The sequence below is a fragment of the Accipiter gentilis genome, chromosome 4 (genome assembly GCF_929443795.1).
Source record: "Accipiter gentilis chromosome 4, bAccGen1.1, whole genome shotgun sequence".
NCBI classification, from domain to species: Eukaryota; Metazoa; Chordata; class Aves; order Accipitriformes; family Accipitridae; genus Astur; species Astur gentilis.
The window spans coordinates 5,035,412-5,057,256 of NC_064883.1; the positions used below are offsets into that span (position 1 = coordinate 5,035,412).

The window sequence follows — 21,845 nt, forward strand, 5'->3', positions numbered from 1 at the left end:
AAGGGGAAAACCCCACCCTATTTCACTGCCGCGCTTGTGTGAGCTTTGCTGACAATTCGGCAGTGGATGACATTTTACAGTGCTTTTGTCTGGTGCTAAAAAAAAAAAGCTTTCTGATGTATGCCAAAGTTACTTGGAATACATATAAGACCTAAAACTGAGCATACCTCTTGCAAAGGAAAATTAAAATTGGAAGGAAAATACACTAAATCGCGGTGAGAGTGAGATGTGACAGTGACTTTCTTCTATGCAAAATTTAAGATAGAAGGTGAAAAATGCTAAAAACTAAATAACAGCTGGCACTAGTAAGCAGTATTTGTCTTCAAAGGGCCATAGGGATTTTCATGAATTTCAAAAGATCCATAAGAGGAAGGGATGATTTGGCTTGACTTCCAGATAATGCAGCCGAAACAAAGAAGTTAAGTAACCGTCCATAGCAGAGCCAAAATGAAATCTGACTCGGGTATTCCTGGTCTCTCGCCTTGTTCTTCAGTTGCTTGACTGTCAAGGCAGACTGACACCAAAATGTCAGGAAGGTCTGCAAGTTCTTCTTGATTTTTTTATTATTTTTTTTTAAACTCGTTTAGCAACTTTGGTTCTCTGTAACAGACATAGCTTGTACCACGGATGCATAAAAGTGATTTGAGCATGTCTGCTTCCAAATATATTTTATTTTTAGAAACTGCAGAATTTTCCCCTCTTCTTACCATTTCCTGTAGTTTTACTCTGGAGCGTGATGGATGAAGAAGGCTATTTGTGTCATTAAGGTATGAGAATAGAAATTGTACATCCTGGGTGTACAGATGCAAGTCAGATGTGATGGTCAGTCCCTTAAGCATACTAATAACAAGTGAACCTCCTCATCTGTGGAAGAATATTTGTCTTACTAGAAGCATGTAGAAGAAGAGAGGCTGCATTGAGATTTGAAAAGCGCTGCGGGATCCATGTAGGAAATTGTCCCATAAAAGTGATGTTAAATCAGTGAGAGTATAGAAACAGTATGTTCACCTGTAGTAAGCAGTGAGAGAATTAAGCTAAACAGGAACAAGACACACAGGAATGAGTGTTGACATATGGAGTTAATTGAGAACAATTAACTCTGTGTGTAGACAAGATCTACATAGTCCATTTGAACTGCATGGTCTTATGTGAGTAAAGGGTGCAGGATTAGACCCATTGTTTACAGATTTACCTAATGCTTTAAACTATTTGGATGAATGGTGTTACACAAATGTTAGTCATAATTATTATTTAATTATGACCACATGTTTACTTTGAACATAGTCCTATGCTTAATATGTAGGAAAGCCAGGATAATACTGCAGCTTCAGTGTGTGAGCTACTGTTTGCCAAGCAGCGTTTCGCTAATGGCTTCTCCTTTCGTGTGATGAAAATGCCTCCCTGGACTGTGAAGTTGCACTGGTTGTGGTATGTAATAGGCAAATAGCTTTCATAAAAATACCTTCAACAAGAACATTTTTGAAACAGATGCATCTGACATAGAATGCTAACTTACTAAAATTAATGCTATTAAATGTGCTGCTTGTGTATCATTTCAAAATAATCTGAGACACCAGTATTTCATTCTGGTTACATCGAGAGTGCAGAAGCAAATTTCATAGTATGATTCATAAGATCAGGAGTGCTACAGGATTTCTATAATTCATGTCTTGCTACTTGCATTTGCATTTAGATGTTTAAACTGTTATAAAATTTCAGATTCTTTAAACTTTAATCTAGTTTTTTCCCTCCTAAGCAGAATGAAGTTATTCCTTCTTTAACTCTGTGTTTTGAGGTTTTTCCTTTGCTCAGATCTTCCATTTCAGATACTGTGGAAAGCTTAAGATAAGTTTATGAGTGGCTACAGGTATAAGCAAGGAAAAGAGCTTGGGCGGGGGGGGGGGGGGGGGTGGGGTGGGTATCTTTTCATTTTTGTTCTTTTTTTAAGGAACCTGATAAGAAATATAATTCTGAGGGGTGTATAGTAAGTATATCCTAGTTTGCAAGAGATGGGATGCTGTTCTATCCTTTTTACTAAGTTAATGCTTTTTTAAGTGACTAAGATAATGGGGAATGTAAGCCTTTTCTTTAGAATGCTTTTAGCGCTTTGAATGGTGGTATCTCACTCTGGCCACGCGTGGCATTTTACAATGATTGTCGGTGCTACTGAGACGGGAAGAAGACCTCTCTTGAGCACAGGCTGTGCACATGGACTTCTGTGAGGGATCAACCTTATTAGTTCAAGAAATATTAGTCTTTCCTTTAACCCCATACGGGAATCTTCAGATTCCTGACTGTCTCAGTTCCTGAATCCCATATAGTGATTGCAGCTCATATTTTTCTTACTGTTTAAGGCACTTGTTTTTCCCTGTGGGACTCCCCTGACACGCTTGCCCCTCGGTAGACAAGCTTGTGAACCCTGCTCACCAGCATGTAGAAGAAGATCCGTGAGTCTCCTGGCCGTGTCAGGCTTAAGGTGACATTCCTCTTACCATGTGCACCAAAAAGGCGTGTGTTTCTTCTATGTTTCTGTACTTCAGCTGTCCTGAACGCCTGTTTGCTTTGGGGGGAAATGACTTTTCCAATACATTTTTAAAAAAATTAAAATATTCAATCATTTAGAATAAGTGTATGTTTTTTAAGGTGAAAAGGGAAGACATGCTGATTCCTGTACGAGAGAAGAAACTTTTTAAAAAGTCCTAGGTGTTCAAAGTTTACTTAAACTTTCTTTCACTCGAAAAGACGTTCTGTTCTAGATGACTGTTTCTACTTGAAAACAAAGTATTTTGGTAGAGGTAATTTACGTTTTATTTGAAATATTTCTGAAAGGAAGCTTGGTTTTAAGAAACCATTTCGCCCCTTCAATTTATTATTTTGGTGTAGAAGTGGAGGTAAAAATAATTTGTGAATGCAGTTTCCTTGCGAGGGCTTGAGTTTCTGCCCAAGGCTCAAGCGTTCCTTTGCCTTCCTCTGTGTTTTTCCAGCCCTGCCATACGATTGAATGTTTGAATATTGTAGTGTCAACAGCTCCTTGTATTTTCACTTGATACAGTTGAGCAAAAGTTTTGACATTCAGCTGAAATGTTTGAGGAGCCATTACCAGCATAATTCTGCTTCTTAAGTAAATCTCATCTTGGTGCTTGAAATCTAAATGGATTAATATTTTTAATGTCTTGTTTACAATGCTGCCTATGAAAGCCTGTATTTGTCTACTTGCCAACCTTCCTTCTTGGCTAGGAACCATTCTGGCCTGAATCTCCATGCTGGGCTCCCATCCATTTTCCTTGAGTCTCTCTGGTTCCCTCCCTTTTCCTCAGGGGCTCTCTGGAAGATTGTCAGAAGGGCTTTAATTTCTTAAGCAAGTCAGCTTTTTTTGACTCCTAAATATTTCTGCCCCAGCCCTGAATTTCAGAGTTTGCCAGCCAACCACAGATGGCTTGCCCTGGTGGTGTTACAAAAAAACACGTATTTTCTCAGGTTTTGATGAAAACAAACCTAAAAACAAACCAGTGTTAGCTTTGCGAGTAGGCAGAAAAAGATGGTTAAGAAAAAAGAAGCTTGCACTGTGTGTGTGCATATGTCTTGACAAGGTGCCCAGCAGCCGTGATGGAGTAAAGGTGAGCTAGTAGATGACTCCTAATGTAGATTGTATACATTACAGCATACTGCAGTATTTTACCAGAGAGCCATACTAGCTGGGAATGCTGGGGTTGGGGGGGGGGGGGGGGTGTGGGGGGTGGTGAAAAAATCCACAAAAACCCCCCACCCAGACCAAAATTGTGCAGTCCGGTGGCACTGGCTTAGATACGATTGCTGAGGGTCTTCAGGGGTAGGCAGGCTCTTAGAGGAGAGTCAAGAGACTTGCTGAGTGCGACATAAGCCCAAGTGCTAAAGCAGCAAGTTATTAGAAAGTAGAAACCCGGGGCGTATGATATCAGACTACATTACGGCAAAATTGCGCAGCTGTAGGTATGGTGAACCCTCACTTCTGAGCAGGCCCGCAAATCCTCACTAGTGGTTATTGTGATATGTGATACCCTGATGCTAATCTAAGGAGTCGAATGCAAAACCAAAGAAGTCCCAGCAACAATAACAACCCTTAGCCGAGCGAGGAGCACTTGGCAGCTCTCGCTGCCTTCTTAGAAACGGAGAGCAAGCATGAGCTAAGTCGGTGACGGGGTGCGAGGTTTGCGTAGAGGGATGGACGGCTCTTTGCACGGTCCCCTGAATCGGGTACGTGTGGAAGGAAGAGGTGGTGTCTCCGCATCGCCAGACTGAGACCGGTAATCAATCAGGCAGCCCCCCCAAAGCAGCAACAAAAATTTCTGCTCGGTCTGCCTGAGAATAAGGTGGGGAGTTAGAGGGGAGCGCAGCAGGGTGGCAGCCCCGGAGCGAAGCCTGGCCGGAGACCCGTTTCCCTCGGACGGGTGGGAGCCGGGAGCCGCCGCGAGCCGGTGGTGGAGGAGCAGCCACGTCGTCCCCTTGCCATCAGCACGGCGCTGGCTGGCCTGCCTCCTGCCCGTCCTCTCCCTCGGGAGCTGGGCTCGAGCCTCCTGGGGAGGGTCCCCCTGCGCGGGAGGTGAGGACGAAGGCACGGGCGAGAGGAGGCAGCTGAACCCCTGCATTCCTGCCCACGGGGGACTGACTGCAGGCAGGGGACGGCCGTACCCCAGGAGGGAGGGAGGGAGGGAGTGCATGTTGGTGCGTGTAAGATGCTGATTTCCAAAGAGATTTTAATTTCTGGTTCTTTGACGTGCCATTTAGTTTTGAAAACATGGTATTACTCAAAATGAGATGGATTGACGAGGCAAAATAATCTTGACAATCTTTCATTACAGATACACAAGATACATAAGTATCCTTAATGTTTTATAGACTAGCGTGTCTGGCACTAAAAAATTACAAAAGAAGTATAAATAGCAGGGATAAGGAGAAAGGAAATTTGGATTTGGTATGTGAAGCAGCCAGGTGTTTGGCTGCCCTTTATCAGTTATTGATCGCTCTCCCTGCTGTTCAGAAATTATTTGGAGTGGGGGATTCTCAGGATTTTATTTTTTAAAAGCCTCCTTGCCTTTCTCAGACATCAGGATTACAAGATGAATGTGCAAACATGAGTGTGTGAGTCAGGAAACATGGCAGCGGAGGTGGCTGCGTGAGCGAGGCTGTAGGTAAACAGAAATAAAGTTAATTGGCAGTTTTCTTGTATAGCACGGGCAGCTGAAGTCCTTCTCGCTGGAAGAAATTTTCTTTTCCCATTATCCTTCAGCATTCTCTTGGAGGGATTGTCTCAAGGGAAGTGAGTGAGTCAGAAAATATGCCAAGTTCATGTCACGGCTGTTTCGGCATTTCTTTCTCTTGCTGGCCTCCAGGAGCTTTATTGGCAAGTGTTTTTAAAGGAAATGTTGGCACAGGAAGGCCTTATTGTTTATGTCATGAAAGTCTCTTGGCGTCTTCTGCCTTGTTATTTTCTCCCTTAAATGGGGAAATTAGGAGTGGGGGGACTGAGAAAGGAAAAGAGGAGAGAAGCAGAGTATTAACTTCCAGACTGTTGAGGGTTGCTACCAAAACTGTTCTTCCTACGCCAGGATGTATCTTGGTGAGTCCTCTCTTTTCTTTTTCTCCGTTGCTTTTTGCAGGCTCTGCTGCAGCCGGTGGATCGATTTCTAAATGTATGGTTCCTCTTCATGCTTTTCAAGCTGTGGCATTTAGAGAGCTTTTTGAAAGAGAGAAGCCAGCAGTTTTCTGGTGGGCTCTCCTCTGCAAGAACCAGGCAGGGAGAGGCAAACGCAGAGCCCAGCCGGGGTCAGATCACTGCCACCTTCTCACACACAGAGCAGGGCTCTGTGATGGGCTGTCAAGGACATTTCATTAAATTCTTTTCAGTTCTGTGTAAGGTTTGCATACAAATACAACACAATTTACAGAAAAAAAAAAAATGTTGGGAAGTTCTGTGGAGCAGATGTGGTGGGTACGGACAGGAACAATAGCGAGACGCTGCATGGTCAAAAATGCTACTTGTTGAAAACCAAAGCAGAAAGCAAAAGCATTCATTTAAATGTATACACATTCTTAAAAAAAACAAACAAAAAAAAAACCAAAAAAAAAAACCAAAAAAACACACACACCCCCCCCAACTTAGTCATATGCACTTAGGCAATTTTGGCTTAACATAAAAGCACACAAAAAAAGAATTATGTCCAGTGCAGCGATATAAGTTGCTGTAACCTATTACCCTCAAATTAAGTGAGAGTTGTGAAGTCTCTGAGGATGCTATTAAAGAATTAAATGTTAACATTTCAAAGAATGTTTCAGTATTTAATATTTTGTGATTTGGAAAGTAAAAGTTAACTCTCTGCTTGTGATATGTCATGGCAGAAAGTCTGTTTCTAAACTAGGTTCCTTCTTATCTATGATATTTGCTTCTGATATTTATGTGTGCAGCTCAAAGATACAGGATGGAAAATTCTTTCAGGTTAATGTAGCAAAGATATGCATTGATGTACAAAAAGAGCAAAATTCTTCTGGATTTGTTACCAGCAGTGAAAAAAAAATTCAAGGCAAATGCCTGTTTTTGTGAGCTAAACGTAGAGAATGTGACATCTAAACCACTTTTCTTTGTACCCAGTTAAACTAAGGATTGTCTGTGGGATTAAGTATCTATTTCAAGACTGTGATGCAGTTTTTGTGATGTCTCTTCAAACACTAAGTATTTGTTGGTACATAATACATCTTTTTATTGTGGCGTCTTACTTGCATTTTGGTGATGCCTTTTTGGAATGCTCTTTTTCAAAGGAAAGAGAGATGATTAATCTTGGCTCTTAAAACCTACACTGTTTCACTTTTCAATGCTTTCATGTGTTTTTGTTTTCTGACCTACCTATTTGTGGGTCTGTACAAAATTCTGTAGTGTATAATAGTTTAATTTGTGGAAGGTGTCCCCCCCATCCAATTTTGCGCTTTGATTTGCTCAGACCTTGCCTTGACTTTCTTTAAAAATGTATATGCAATTGAAGGTTACTTTAGAGTAAAAGTTTTCGTGGAACATGCATTTCTAGACCTTAATATTCTTAGAGCTTGTTATTTTTTCAGATTTGGGATCTTGTTCAGACTGTTACAGGAAAAGTAACTGGCTGCCAGCATTAGAATCCAGGGAACTGGAACCTGGATTTTGCTTGGAAAACATCTTTAGGAAAGGTGGCTGTGGCTCTTATAGTCCTGCTTTCAAGTATTTTTACCAAGATTGATCCATAAGAATTATTTTGTAAAATTATAAAGCCAGGAAAAAAATATCCCTTCTAATAAGCACTAGCTGATTTGTTTATAATTTCTTTGAATCTGTAACAATTTAGTCACTTTTAAAAGGCCATGCTAGTTGCATATAGTATGTTGCAAGTGAACCATTTTCAGTATGTTGCAACTGCTATCTAGAATAAGACATAAGCTTTTTCTGTTTTTCTCTGTGTGTCTATACGTGTATCTGTATCTATGAGTATATTCAAATAGTTGTAAGTATTTCAAAAGATAAGCACTGTAATACCTATGGGAATATATATCACCATGGACTTTTCTTCTGTGTTAGGAATCCTGCATTTCTCTGTTCTAGCAGATAGAAACCTTTGTGCTGTGTTTCTTGCATCTCATGTCATAACATGAGAAAAACCAAACCATAAAACAGGGTGTGAATAACTGTACTTTGGCCTTTGTCTGTTATCCGCTTTACCAGCCAGCCAAAATTCTTTAGACATGACAGTAAAAGCACAATATTAAATCATCAGCCAATACCTACCGCTCCAGTGTCAGATACAGTGTGACAAAACTGCTTTATTGCTATGCGAGAGCACAAAGTGAAATACATTAGAGCTCTGTTAACAGTGTCACGATGAAATTTGAAATGGAAAATTACAATTTTCTGAATGAAAAGTTCAGTTCAAACCCTCTTGGGTTAGATAAGCCTGTGCTAGACCCAGGGGACAGTTCCCTGATGACCCTGTTTTCATTCCTGACAGACTGCCCTGTAGTGAGGTGCCTGGTTGTTGCCTAAGCCAGTGGGTAGGACAACGCTCCCTGACCCCCGGGAGCCGGTGGCCCTGCACCCCTCTCGGCTACGCCTGGCTATCCCAGGGTCCCCGGCTGCACCTATGTTCCAGCTTCTCTGAGAGGCTGGAGGTCCAGGGGGTGCATGACCCCAGTTCCCCAAACCGGCTTTTCTTGAGACTTTGTCTAACGAGACATCGGCAACAAATACAACATCAGCAGGAAGGGTTTTTGTCAGACGTGGAGAGGAACTAGGCACAAACCCACCAAACTGTGCACTACACCCCATTCCTTCCTAGCTGCGCTGCGGGTCACCCCAGGCTGGGTGCTGCTGCGGCATCCTCCTCTTCCTCCTCCTCCTCCTCCTCCTCCTCCTCCTCCTCCTCTGTCCACAGCTGATGAGTGGTCTGCTCCTCCCGGCTTCCCACTCGAGGGAGGTGCCACCGGCTTCTCTTCCCCTGCATCCAGCTCCCACCTTGCCATGGCACTTGCCAGAACCTACAGGTTTTTCAGACTTCGGTGTCCTCGGTGTTCCTGTCGAGCTGGGCGAAAGCCATCCAACGGGCAGAAGGTGCGGGGCAGAGGGAGGGAAGGCGACAGTGGAGTGGTGCACAGCCACTCCAATAAACTTTATTTCCTTCGGGAACCTCATTGGAAATGTCCTTCTCCTTTGTCCGCTGAAGCTTGGAAGCCACCTGTGAGCTTGGAAGCCGTCAATTTGGGCTACTCCCTTGGTAGTAGGCTTGTTGGTTTCCTTTGCAATGAACTAAAAGGAAGCTACCTTTTCCATTTCAAGAGCTTTCTCCCCTCTCCCACACCTGCATTCATTTTTATTGCATTGGAGAAAGAAGGAAGTTAAAAACGGGTATGGGAACTAATCTTGTAAAAGATTTTTTTCCATAATTCATAACTCTTCCTTTTCTGACAGCCAAACTCTGTCACGTGTGCATAAAGAGCTGATGGGGGTGATGAGTGCTATCAAACCACAGCTACAGTTTAGTGCTGTGGGGTGGAATGAACGGGAACAGGGAGTCAGTTGTAATTTAGGATTGTGTTGTTCATTGTGCAGGCTAAGCAGCATGGCTTAACAGAGAGAGGTCAAAATTCACAAGTCTATCGGTTCTCCAAGGGAGGCAGTGATTTGGGGAAAAAATGTGATCCGGTTATAATCTACTTGGATTTCCGAAAGTTTTCAATAGGGTTCTTTCCTGAAGGCTTATAAAGAATTAAAGCTGCCGTGCGATGAAAGGAAAACTCCTGTTGTGAATTAATAGCAGGTTAAAAGTTAGGAAGCAACAGGGAGTAAGTGGTCAAGTTTTACAATGGGGGGAAGTCACCAATGGAGTCCGGTAGGCATCAGTCCAAGCATCTGGGTGGTTCAACATATGGAAAAGGGGGTTAATATTGAAGTAATAAAGCCTGCTGACAGCACTAGAGTCAACTGAGAAGAGTTGTAGAAGGATCTCACAGTATTGAGTGTGACTGAGTAATAAGAGGGCAGAGGAAATTCAATGACAGTAAATGTTAATATTTTTAAAAGAATTACAGTCATAGTGAAGTTGCAACCACTCAGGGAAAAAAGTGCTAGTATTTAATAGATGCTTTTATAAAGATAACGGCTGAATGCCCATCAGATGTCAAAAACAAACATTGGGAATTTTTAGGAAGGGGACAGAGAAAAATGCCATATTCTCCATGTTTCACTCTACATAGGACTGCATTCAAGTGATGCAATCTTTATTCTGACCTGCGTGACTTTCATGTCTGTAGTGTTAGAGCACGTATAACAGCACAATATTTTCCATCCTTAGATGCATCTTTTTCTGACGTGATCTAGAAACCCTGTAATACTGAAGAACAAATGAAGATAGGCTCTGAATTTTATTCCTATTTTTCCAATATTAATGCCTATCAATATTGTAACACTTTGATGGAAGGATCTAGCAGGTAATCTCTACAGGTAATTAAGAAAGAAAAACATGAAGAGCATATCTGAAAGATAAAACAAGTAAAGGCCTATCTGTATGAAATCTTGTGCTAGGAAGAATTACAAATGTCAGTAGCTTTATGCCAAATGGAAGCCCTCCTTAATAAATAAGAATAGTTCAGCTGGGCAAAGTAATGTGTACTTTGCTGTAGCATGCCTGTCTTCCATAATGTTTTATTCCAGGATGTGTTAGTCTCAAAGGACTTTTTGAATGGGTGGATTTAGATGTATGTGCATACAACTGTTAAACCTACCAAATCCTGTATTTATTCCTGAGCAATTTTACCCAGCAAAACTTGTGCCTGTAGCTATTAAGCACCAGTATTGTGTCCATAAATATGTAAAATTAACCAGTTTGCCATAGGTACTTTGCAGGTACAATAACTGTTACATGTTTTGTATGTATTTCAGTTGTTCTCTTAGTTACAAACTTGCACATTAAGTGTGGTATGCATACTGCACTTAATGATTTCCACTTTTCCCTCCCCATCCGGCTGAACATTTCAGATATATAATAGAAGAAAAATATTATAATCATGCATTCATGCAGTCATTGGTCTTTGGGTCATTTTACTTATGGTTTTATATGTTGTTAAAAGTTCCCAGTTTCTAACAAAAAAAATTTGCAAAATTCTTTCTCACCTACAAAAGTCTCAAGTTCATACTGATCAGACTGTTCTTCAGAATTATGTAGTCGCATTCAAATAGCTTAAAAGATTATTGCTTCCCTGATACAAAAAAAAAAGATAGGTTATGCTAATGTTGCTCTGAAGTTCGTTTAATATATATAGAAACAATAAGTAATTTTACAATTTACATATATACCCCAATTTAAATAGAAAAAGATTGAAGTTGAAGAAAAGCAGAATAAACTTTGATTGATAATCAGCGTGTTTTTTCATGGAAAAAGTAATGCAAAGATTGCCACTGTATAAATAGATTGTGCATAATGAAAGAAAATGTTATTTCTGCATTACTTAATTTCTCATTTTTCTCCCTGACATTTTGAATCAAGCATTAGTCTATAGAACAGATTCAAAATATCAGAGGTAAAACAAAAAGCTAAACTTTGTCTTCAGGATGTAGTTTCATTAACTTGATTGGGCATTACTCAGAGCAGATCCATTTTTAGCATATTGCATTTGCATACTGACCTTTTCTGCGCTGTGAATTAAAATTGGTGCTGTGATGTGTTGATTAATCCCATAAAATAACATTTAAGACTTCATTTAAATATATTCTTAGGTGAACAATAATGACATCTAATCCATTACAATAATAAAAATATCCATTACAATAATAAAAATAAATCTAGATAGCTTCCAGTTAGCTGAAAAAGATGGTCTTGCAAAGCTAAGTCTTATTTTCAGAAATGCCGACTGACGTTCTCCTTCCGTCTTTGGTAGCTGTCAGTAAAGTGCAGAACTGTTGAAAGTTTAACCATCTTATGCAGGATAGATCTAGACATCAGGTCTGAAACAGGGGGATGCATACATTTGCTTGTGTGCACATACTGACAACATTAATTTGGAAAAACGTCAGCTAAAAACTTGAGATGGAGTCGCTACTCCAGGTGAGCTACATAAATGGACGCTTTTATTCCTCTTTCAGTGTGATCTCTACATAGTTTAGTTTAAACTGAAAGCAGACTTTCTCCAGAGGAAATAATCTGGAATAGTTAATGTGTAGATTGCCCTAAGTAATGACTGAAAAATATGTGCGTAACTACGTTGTCCTGCTGAGGTCCCGGGTGGAGTACCCACTCCAGTTTCGTATTGTAGGAGAGATAATGAGCAACAGGGAGAGAGTCTAGACAGGAGTATCAAGAAATATCAAAGGCTTGGGAAGCTTGAGTTCAAAGTAAAGGTTTAGCGAAACACAGCTGCTTAGTGTTGCAAAATATGGTTGGGAAGACTGTGGTAATAGTTCTCATGAAATGCATAAAAGTTAGCTACGAAGAAGAGGGAAAGCCAGCATCGCTTGTGGATATAGCAGGACACTGGGAGTTGAATTTGCAGTAAGAGAACTCTGTATTGGGAAAAACACTCTAATTAAAAGAGGTTGCTTAGGGTAGGTGTGGCGTTTGAAGCTAGCATAAATGGGTCTGGATTTACAAGAGATGTACACCAACTAGCAAATCTCCCTTGGTCCCACCTGGTGAGGTGTTCACTTTGTCTCATGTAAGAAAGACATGATATAGCAGTCTTGATAGGTAACCTCTAGTATACCAGAATTTATATAAAACCCTATAAGATGAAAACCCTTTCAAACTTCCCTGTCCTTCACTACTTCACCTTGCACTTATTGTAAATCCTGTTCATGAATTACAGCAGTACCCACACTTCTAGCATGTCCATATGGACAGACAAAGTAAATCCGCTGCTGGACTGGAGCTGATGCCTGCATTGAAAGAATGAACTTCAGACTTGTCGAAATGCTAAAAGCCTGTTGAAAGCTGCAGTTAAGTTCTTAACACAAGGCTTAAGGGTGTTTCATTTGCTATACACAAATTGGGAAAATACATGCAGATTGTACTATTTCAGAGAGGTTATTTGGTGTTTAACTTTCTGCTCTGTTTCTTGGAAAGAGGAAACAAGCCTTCCGTCCTTCACACTCCAACGTTCATTCTGAATGCCATTTGCTGTACAGCCTACCATGGCACCTTATTTAATTAGCACTTGCTGCTTTTCTTCTTCTGAAGAGAATTGCAATAGTGGCAGACTTCATGTCTTTACTACCAGAGAGATGGGAAAGGCTCCTGTAACTTTTATAACTGATCAGCTGAGACAGTCTGGTTGCCCATGGTTCCTAATGAGCAGCGCATGACACAGTGCAGAGTATTGGCAAGATTAACGAACCCAGATTTCCTTACCAGCAGACTGACTTGTAATAGCAATATAGAGAAGGAGTGAGAGCATTAGCACTTACTCAGTAATGTGGCATTATACTGAAATGAAAATCCTTTGCAACCAGCTACAGAAATATGCAAAAACTTCAGGTTTGTATCTGCAAATCAGAGTTCATGCAAATGCTTGTGGACTGACCATTGCTAGAAGACTGAAGCCCTAAAGTGGGAATCCACCATTGACCTTATTTTGGGAAAGTATTCCCATGTGGGAAGACAGATCTGAATATGCTCCCCTCTAAAAATGTTCCCAGTTCTCTTGGCAACATCCAAGGATATTTTTTCATAGTTACCCTGACAATGCTTTTGTGACACCTTTAACAGCCCCCCTCATTTTTTAGCAAGAAATAATTATCATATAAAACCCTTGAATTAAATAATAGTAACTCAGATGTCTTCTAATCAATGGATTCCTGGTAAGTTTTCCTCTTTATTGGTGAAATTGTTTTCTACATGCTTTTGTTTGGAGAGCTTGCTATGGTTTCTGACTAAGAATTTGCAAATCCCAGATTTTCATTTGAAGTTTCTGATTTGGCGATACAAACAGCTCTAAGGAAGTGTAATCTTTTGTGTAATCTTGAAATGGTGAGGACACAGACTCATTTGAGTTGAATCACATATTATAACCATTCAAGTCATACTTTGGCAACTAAAGTGCTTAAAAACTCCCACTGATTTCTTTATATTTCCTGATTCTTAAGGAAGACCAGAAAGATGAAACGTTAGGAGTCTGTATGAAGAGGGGATGAAAGAAGACTAACAAACTGAATATGGGCTCTACCCTACATTCATTCAAGGAGCTGAACATCTGCACACTGGAGGGACCAATGACTTTTTTTGGAGATCAAAATGCTAAGTACGGTACAGGAGTCCTTTGTAGGTAAATGCGTGAAGGTTTTGCTTTGTGACACCTGTTTCTCAGAGTCTGAAGATTATTTCAGGCTGAGTTCCTGGGGTTCCTTGTGGCACTTACACATGAACCAGCTCCAGCTGCCCATAGTGAGAGATGCCTTGGAGAGGAGTGGAAGCTAAGTCCCACCCCTAACCTAGTGGATTTAGGCTGACAGCGCTCACTTCTGGAGCCAGGCAGGTCAGACATGTCCCTATCTCCCGAAAGCAGGAGGAAGCACTGAGGCTCTCCTATTCCCATCTCTCATCTTCTCTGATTTGATCTCCAGCTCTGCACCTCCTTGCTAGGCAGGTAGCATTGGCCACGGGGCGGGGGGGGTTCTCGGTGTTCATGCTGAAGCTGTTCTTCTCTTTATTTAAAATGTTTAAATGTTCCCTGAAACCACAGAAAGAAAAATGTCCATTTCTTCTGGGAGAAATCTGTGCAGCATGGAACTGAAATCGGCCTGGAGTTGTTTTACATGGGTTTAGAAAACAGAACAAAACGAAACAAAATATCCATCAGCTGTGAAAGAATACTGAGAGAAGCAAATATTCCCCAGCATCAAGTGCGGGTTCATTTGGTGAATATGTAAAAACGTAGATTTCTTCAGGAGGTGAATTACATGGTAATACAAATTTTGTAAGACAGAAGAATATTTCAGAAATCAGCTATCCAGTTCCAGAGCAGCTGAGACTTATAAACAATGGGTACTCATAGCCTGGTAAAATTTCATTTGAAGTCGTTGGTCTCAATCAGCGCATTTGAGTTGTGAGACAGTACACTAGTGAGGGCTGTGGAATTGCAAATGAGCACCGTGATCCTCTTCTCCTTGGTGGTGTAGGCAGCTTTCTGCTCTAGGCTGCTGCCTACCTTGCCTGCTGCCTTGAGCTATCTCTGCTTTTCTGTGGAAGAATATAAGCAGTGGGTAGAAGTTCTCTTGAGTTAAATGAGAACAGGATCAGGCTATGATTCAGGATCAGACTGCTTGTCGGTGTTTTGCTTTTGCAAAGTCAAAGTGTTTCAGTTGGGAATCTCATCTTTATCCAACCCATCTGAAACAGGGAACCGATGATCGTTGTAAAGAAGAGCTTCACTTGTGATTGTTCTTGTGTACAGCTACCAAATGTTATGTCTGGGTCCCAAATAAATTCTGAGTTTTAGATCAAAAACCTGGAGAAGTGTGATTACTGCTGCTAGGAATTATGGAAGGGCATCCCCATATATTCATCTTGGGTTTTTTAAAATTAGATCAGTGCAAGTTCTTTCCATCCAATTTAATTAATTTACAATTCTGTTGGGAATTCAATATTTTCTAATAAGAGATAAAAATCATTTTACCTGCATGTCAGAAGTTTTCCCCACAGTGCAATAACAACAACAAGAAAAGCATGCAGGTTATTTTATGTTATTTATCTTGTAAATGTGATTTTTGACACTGCAGGTAGTTGACCTACTTCCAAACTGTTGGCTATTTCAGGGATGCACAAATCCCAACAAATAGAGCTTTTTCTTTAGCAGCTTAAAATCTTATTCCTACTGAAAAATGCACTACGTATAAAATAGCCCTCTTCATGAGACAGTGTTAAAAAACAATGTATGTTATTGTTAAATATTCTGGTGGGCTGCTAAACCAAATAAGAAAAACGCTGGCAGTGGCTAACATCCCAAATCCCAGATTCTTTCTGGTAGTGCCTGGATTCCTCAGTGTTACGCTGCTTTGTGCAACTCTTTGCATTTGTAGCATTTAACAGTGCTTTGCTCAGCTGTAAATGTGCTATGAACACAGGGGGTGCTATTCAGTGGCGATTCAGTCACTGTCTCTGAGAAAATGGAACAGTGTTTCATTAAAAAAATCTTGTAGTGAGTAAGAGGCAATATATTTAGTGAAGTTCCTGGGTTTATATCCACTGTAGATGTCTTGGTGTGGAGCCAGTCAGATTTCTTTCTACAAGCTAGTCTCTGGATTTTATTAAGTCTTCTCCTTAATGAACAAGCCCCTTTTTCTTCTTTTTGTCTATCACCAGTTGAGAATTGTAGGACTCCCCTTTTTATTTTTGAAGATAGTGACTCTCATAGATGAATTCTTTTTCCTTTCCAATATCTGACTTTGTATTTGAAGCAAAGCTTCAGAAGCATAGCCAGCACCCAAAGGCAGCACATCTGTCTGCTGGAAGACTAAGCCTTAGTTATTTTACCCGTCAGCATCAGTAGTCTGCACTCAGAGTGGGGGTTATTTGGATTCATATATGTTTGAGGATAATACGCTACATAGTCTTTTTAAGGATAGTTTGTGTGGTATCTGAAGACGGTAATACTGCCAAGGGAAACTCTGTCTGTATGAAACTAGCTGAAAAAAAAATCTAAGGGTTATTTTAGAAAAGTGTCAGTGGAAAAAACAATTTGAAAGGAAGAGACTTCTGTTTTCACCTAGTCCCTATTGTCACAAAAATAATGCTTTCAATGTAAGAACGCAATAGTTTCATGTAGCATTTTCTTGAAGAAATAGGTGCAATTCAGTTTCATTACCCGCTCTGCCACTCACTGAATTTTAAGTCCTTCTTTGGGACTAAGCAAGCAGTGAAGTGACTTTGGATGATTTTGCCAGCAGATATATGTTGTGTACAGGCATATAAAATTAATCGTCCCCTCCTAGCAAGTGAAATTATTCTGGCAAAGCCCCTAATACAGATGAAGCTATTGCCACTGCCTCTGTTGGTTTAGGCCAAGCCATCTTGGAGAGATGACGTTGGTGGGAGAGGGTTTCCTTCTGCTGGTGCGTGCGTGAGGAGGAGGAGGTCGGGAAGAGGCTGAAGCTGTCAGGCCTGGCACGGGCACCGCTATGGCAATCTCGGATGCTTGATCCATCCACCTCGGATCTTCCCTTGCACCCATTCCACCCGGTCCTCCCAACCGTGCCAGCAGGTTGGCGCACACAGTGTGCTCAGAACAACAGGCTTGGTTCGTTGTTCTGATTTAGGACAACGGGCTGCAGTAGTCAAGGGCATGGCCACCTGATAGATACCCCTAAGCAGCCCCAGTTAACGTTATTTGCATCTGCTGTTATCCCTTTTGCCATTTCTTGGCCCTCCTCTTTTCTGCCCTTGTACCTTTTTTCTCCACTCCAGTCTCCTCCCAAATAAAGAACCTGCCCTTAATTGCTTTTTCCCTCCCTGATCCCTTTTTTTCCACATCCACAACTTGGGGTTTTTTCCACAACTTGTTTTTTCGGCCACTGTTGCCTAGGTAATCCTGGCCTTAGGTGACATGATAGGCCCTGGTGGCCCTGCATGGTTGTATTCTCTAGCAGGTCCTCTTCCCTCATCTGTGACACTCGTCCGTTTCTCGCCAAGCTCCCCTTCACCCATCAGTGAAATCCAGCTATTCATCGCTTTTGTTAGCAGCGTTGGCAGCGTCACTCTGCCCACCTGGTGTCTTCCCTAAGGATAGGGATTCCCACGCTGACTTCAAAGATGGGTTGGGATCAGCATCTTGGATCCTGCAGGAAGTTTTCAGCATCAGAAGGAAAACAGACCTTGGGCGCTGCTGTGGGAGCGGGAGAGCGGTGGCCGAAGCATTGCCAGTGGCCGCATGACCTGTGGCCGAGGGCAACAACTCACATGAAAACGGCAGGCACGAGCCAATTTGGCAAGATGTCAAAGGGGTCTGGGCTCCGGCGCTCGGCAGGCAGACCCTTTTGTCCCTAAAGGTAACATCCCTAAATGATGCAAATATTTTGGGCTTGATTTTGAAAAAGCCGTCTTTTATTAGTGGTCTTATTTTTTCCAAAGGGTAGATGTCCAACAAAGGACCGACCTCTTTGTACCTGGTGAAGGAAGTCCAGTAAATAAGAGGGTGAAGTGAAGGAATAAACTCAGGTGGGCAGAGGAGAAGGCTTTCCTTTGTAAAATATGAAGGCCTGGCTCCCTGCCCAGACAGAGTGTATAAAGCAAGGTAAAAGTTGTATAAAGGTTGGAGGACTGATGGTCCCAGTAGACTGTATTGAGCCTGCTCAATAAAATTGAGTGCACATGAAGAAGTAAGTACAGAATTTGGCATGAGAAGCTCTTCTTTGTGTCCTAATCCATGCTAGAAGAACGTGGTACAAAACAGCTGACGTCAATCGAAAGACTCCCTCTGCTTCAGTGGGCCTTCCAGCAGACCCTTATCTTTTCTCTTACTATCTTAATGCTGGCAGGATGACTAATACAGACAGTTATCCTAAAGCTGACAATGACATCTTAAATCTGTCCTGGAGGATAAAACAGAATATTTATTTCTACAGCTGCACAGGGTTTTCATGAATTGTAGCCCATTACTCTACGAAAAAGTGTAAGGATGAATAAGACCAAAAGGAAGAAATACATGTAAAATGAAGTAAAAGGATGTATGATTTTAAAAAAAGAGAACTGGAAGAGAGACAGATACTTTGGCTATAGCTGTTGACCACAATAGCTCAGAAATAAAGCCCAGTGTGGTTGTGAATGCCAGCAAATTGATGGATTGTAGTGATGTCAGTTTGTTTAGGAGAGAAGAGATGTCTGTGTTACTAAAGCATTTCCAGTGATCCAGTACTGTCAACTTCAAGCACTCAGGAGCTGAGAGTCAGGTCATTACTGGCAACTCTGCTTTTTCATTTTGAATTTTTACGACTTTTTTTTGTTCCATTTTATTGTCTGTATGTGAGCAAGGACAGCACTTTGTAGTCTACTGTACCCTGGACTATAAAGCTGTAGGGTTTTTTCCTGTTCAGAAAAATGCTAACAGTATACCCATATCACTTTTGAGAGATCTACAAAGACATTTTAAAAAAGCAGCTGGTTTTAAAACCTACCTCATCCTGTTTCACAAATCTTTTTTTCTGTAATTTGGTTAGGATACCTCAAAGAAAATTCTAATTTTAAGTCATTATAAATAACTTCTTATGTAAGATTCTTCAACAACTTCACAGATACTAAAAAATAAGCCCTCTTTAGAAGCTAGTACATTTTGTGCTTCCCTTATAATCAAACTGCTTTATCATTCAGATGAAAGTCTCTTAGTGGATGGCAGAACATGAAAATAAATCTGGAAATCCTGTTCTTATCAACCATTCCCATAAAAAGCACAGTTGGTTGCACATACCTTCCATGGACAGTATGAGGTGTTCTCTCATTCTGTCAGTATCTTCAGGGGAGTTCTAATTAATCTATCTGCTTTATTTAGTAAAGATACTCTGTTTTGATTTGCACAAAAGAACAACTCAGAAACCTCTATGCTGTAATTTTTTTTCCACAGAAATTTCACTATGAGCTTTTGCAATCTCCACATACTGTATCTTGGCACAAAACACTACCTCTGCTTATGGTTTGCATCATTAAATATCAGATTGGCTGCTCACTGTGTTTATAGGATACAACAAGAAATAGCCTGTTAAATCTGGCTGGTTGGTAAAACTGGTGTTTGTTGAATGATTGCGCTACTGTGTTCCCACATCATACAGAGAACAAAATCCCATAAAACTAATAAGCTGTAAAATAGAATTAAAGTCAATGGCAAAGAATATGCCCAAATGTAGTAAATAAATTGAGAATACCTTTTCTGAAGTCTAAAAAAGTGATCCCCAAAACACTGGGAGTAGACCAGAAATGCAATTTATAAAACTGCTTTTAAGTAAAAAAATGCATGCCAAGCATATATAATATTAATAATAGCAATTCTGATGGCTTATCTGTAGATCTTACTGGCATACTGTTGGAACTGAAGTGAGTATTATCATCTCCACCTTATGGATGAGAGGAAGCTGGGTTACCGTAAGAATAAATTTTCAACATGGAACATGAGGCAGTGCTGACTCCAATTCCCATTGCAACTCCCAGCTTTAATTATTTTTCTGTGAGCTTCGCTTGTTTCTCTTCATTATACAGAACTTGTTCTTTCAGCACAAGGTAATTTGGATAACATTGAATGTAGATTAGATCCATATATTAATACTTACGAAACTTATTAATTCTAAAATTGCTCTGATAGATTACTTCCTTCCCACCATTGGATGGGAAGATGCTTACATCCTTGATTTAGATTGGTGTGTCGCTTTTGACACCTAATATTTTACTGCTCAAGCCACTATGGAAAGCAACAGGAAAAGAATGTCTCTGATGCTTTTTTAGCATGTTTCCAGATAAGCCTAGTGGGAAGTATGTGGCATATCACTTGTAAGATCATGTATTTCCACTGTCCTTTTCAATATCTATGTGATGCTGCTGAGATAAATCATAGGAAGCCTCAGTATCAGCAATGCAGAGATGACATCCCATTCTGCTTCTCCTGATTGATGCGGGTGGCATAAAACCTGTCTCTGAGTGTCTGGCTAAAATCAAACGGCATATCAGTTAAATAGAGATGATGCTAAATGGAGGAACGAAGTCCACTGAAAAAGTAGCAATTTTCATCTTGTGTTCAGGAGTCATTTTGCTTGTGTCTTCTCCCATGGCTCTCTGGCTTCTTTATCGTCTGCATTTTCAGGGCAATTTTTCCTGAGATAACTAGAGAGAACTCATCTGGTAGCTTGACTTGGATAATCCTCACATTTGTGTCTTCCATCCCTTACTAGTGCAGTGTGTTTATATAGAGCTTTAGAACAGAAAACTCTCCAATTCTTTGAATCTGTCCAATATGATGCGCTGCTGGGAGCACACCCTGTTTTATCGCTGTCTTGCTTCTGGGGCTCCGTACCAGGTCAGATTCAGTATCTTCCTGCTAACCTTTGAAGTCATCTGTGCTGGGTGTCTTAAAACAAAGTTTTCTTTGAATGTTGATTGCCCCTCCTTGCAGCTACTTTCCTCGAGGATCTGTTCTTCAGGTGGCAGACAGACCAGGAGCAGTAGACAAAGATCGAGTCATTGGGGCCATGGCTTTGGCGTTTGGTAGTGGAGCCCCTGGATCTGATATCCTCGGGAATGAAATGCAGCGTCCAGTTTAATGTACGTGTTATACATTCACACGTACAAAATTAGAAGCTAGAACAGAAAGGGAGATTAATTGGAAAATTTTCAAATTGTAAGGGAGGAGAAGGGAGAGAGGAGAGAATTATGTTTGAAAAGAAAAGCCTGGCCCATCCCACTAACTCAGGAGAGCCAAGAAACTCTGATTGATACCCACGTGTTACCTCAGTCACAAAGCCATCAGGAAGCAGTATGGTATTGAGAGTTTAATGAACTTAATAAAAGGTGTGGATAAGATTTCCCCAGGTAATTTTTGGTGCGCTCGCTGGGGAGAGTGTATCTGCTCGTACCAGGGTTTTGCTTAGGACAATGGCAGGATGCTGCTTCCATACTGATCTCCCTCTGCCCTCTCAGGACCCCTAATGTTACTGCTTCGATAAATACATGCCTTAAGTCCCAAATACTTTACCTCTGTTAGGGGTTGAATGCAGGCAGTGGTGAAACTGGAAAGATCTGAGGGTAGGAAGCCAACAACTGGCAAACCAGGGAAAGCGAAAGCTGCAGAAGTCCAACTCACACCTCAGGCGAAGCCGGCGGTGCGGAACAGGGCTTTACAATTGAATTTCCTCTGCTCGTTCTTTCCCTGCCATTCTCCTGGAGGCTTGGGCTGCTTGTGTGTTGTCTCCAGCATGGACCTGTCTCTGTGTACCTATGTGCGGGCCACCCTCAAGGCTGTCTGCTGCTTTTGGTGGTTTGGTTTTCTCTGTTGGTCTAAGCTTCTAGAACACCTGCTCAGAGCCTCATCATCTCAAGATAGGTCACATATGGGTCATATTAAGATGGGTCATATGATATTAAAGCATATTCAGAACACAGCTGTTAGGAATATCTTTCTGAGTCTTAATTCAGTTCTATTGCTGCACCTTTGCCCCTCTTTCCCTTTTCTACAGAAACGTAAGCTTTCCGATTTCATCCTTCCTCTCTATACAACAGATTTATCTATTTCTTGAGCTTTTGATGGCTTCTCTCTGACAGGCCCTGCTGTCCCTGAAGGCCATCCAAAGGCTCCTCATTAAAAATTTGTAAGTCACCACTATGTCTCCTGTT

The 21,845-nt window shown here is 41.1% G+C and overlaps 1 protein-coding gene across 6 annotated transcripts in view; it reads left to right on the plus strand.

The window, feature by feature from the left end:
- THRB (thyroid hormone receptor beta) overlaps positions 1-21,845 on the plus strand; it is a 176,662-nt gene that overhangs the window by 92,545 nt on the left and 62,272 nt on the right. The window contains exon 1 of one of the 6 annotated variants that reach the window (XM_049798428.1): positions 13,786-13,806. The exons of the other annotated variants lie outside the window; for them this stretch is intronic. The gene's annotated coding sequence lies outside the window, so the exon portion shown is untranslated. Of the gene's footprint in view, positions 1-13,785; positions 13,807-21,845 lie in introns of those variants that run through there. 6 annotated transcript variants of the gene reach the window in all.